At 66.1% G+C, this 1,326-nt stretch overlaps 1 protein-coding gene across 5 annotated transcripts in view; it reads left to right on the forward strand.

Moving 5' to 3' along the window:
• The window catches only part of DNMT3A (DNA methyltransferase 3 alpha), a 118,992-nt gene that overhangs the window by 98,766 nt on the left and 18,900 nt on the right, over nt 1–1,326 (forward strand). Inside the window, exon 1 of one of the 5 annotated variants that reach the window (XM_027765817.1) lies at nt 7–41. The exons of 3 other annotated variants lie outside the window; for them this stretch is intronic. The gene's annotated coding sequence lies outside the window, so the exon portion shown is untranslated. Of the gene's footprint in view, nt 1–6; nt 42–128; nt 243–1,326 lie in introns of those variants that run through there. One more of the 5 variants, XM_027765818.1, reaches the window with a different exon arrangement.

Below are 1,326 nucleotides of genomic sequence, written 5' to 3' on the forward strand. Positions count from 1 at the left end.
ACCTGAGCCGGACCGCAGAGGGGCTGCACCTGGCCTTATGGGTAGGTTCCTGGACGGAGCCCTGGGGAGGCTGGGGGCGGGGAGGCGGCCGGGCCGGTGGGAGGATCTCCGCAGCCCTCTGTGTTTGAAAAGAGTCAAGTCTGCCTCCCCGGCCCGCAGGAGCCGCGGCGTCCCAACTGGCCTGAGTTCTGGAGATGCTGACTTAGTGCTGTCCCACCTTCTCCCTGCCCGGGAGCCCCAAGGTCCCACTCCTCTCCAGGCGCTAGTGGCACCTGGCGCTCACAGGGGACAGGAAGAGCAGCCTAGGCCGGGAGCCTGGGCAGTGGTAACTGCAGGCTGGGGGAGCAGGCGCGGCTCAGGGGAGGTGGTGCACCCCTGGCTGAGCCTCTGGCTGCTGGGTTCCTGGCTGAGCCTCCTGCTTGCCTTGGGTTCCTGGCTGGGGGACCACACTGGCCACTGGGCCCCGCCAGCTTGCGGCCTCTAGAGAGGGACTGCTTCCTCTCCCAGTTCCTGGGAGCTACGGGCAGGCAGCCAGAAAGAAGTGGTGGGGGCAGAGGGGCCCTGACAGGGGGCCCGTGACCCGGGTATAGCCAAGGCCGCGTGGGCCTGGCGGTGGTGGCGCTCAGACCTCTGACCTTTGGAATGGGAAGCGCCCAGTGGCGGGGAGCTGGAGGCGGGCCCCTGCCTGAGGAGATGGAGCTGGCCGCGCAGGCAGCCGTCAGTGGAGTTAGCAGTGGCTTTCCCAGGCTGGACAAACTCCAGGCCAAGTGGCTTCCTTAAGCCAGTGGCAGTGGGGGATGGTGCAGGGTACTTCTGGGATCCTGCCCAGTCTCTGGGCCCCCCTGGGGCTGAGGAGCCTTCTGCCCCAATGCCATAGCCCCAGAATTAACCCTTCTTTCTCCTATTGTTTGCCTGGGGAGGAGGGTGGGATTCCCCCACTGCCCTGGGCTGACTATTCTAATGAGGCCCCTCCCCCACTAGCCAGCTCTGCCCCTGCTTCCCCTTTCCTCTGGCCTCCTGCTGCTCACCCACCCCCTTCCTTCCCCCACCCTTGCTGCCCAGGTCCCGATGGAGGCCCCTTCCTCCTCTGCCTGCCCACAGCGGGCTGTTGCCTGCTCTGCACCGAGTAGGCAGGGGATGCGGGGAGCTAGCAGCAGTAACGCTGACAAGCTGGGGGGATTGTGGGCGAGGAAGAATGCAGGAACTTGCGTGGAGTGGTTGAGATGAGAGACAAAGGGCTTTGGGGGAGTGATGAAGGTGGTTGTCAGGCACGACTCCCTCTAGACCTGGGGGGCCTGGGGAGGAGCCGGCGCCCACCGGCTGGCG

Source organism: Tupaia chinensis, unplaced genomic scaffold (genome assembly GCF_000334495.1).
Source record: "Tupaia chinensis unplaced genomic scaffold, TupChi_1.0 Scaffold139757_1, whole genome shotgun sequence".
NCBI classification, from domain to species: Eukaryota; Metazoa; Chordata; class Mammalia; order Scandentia; family Tupaiidae; genus Tupaia; species Tupaia belangeri.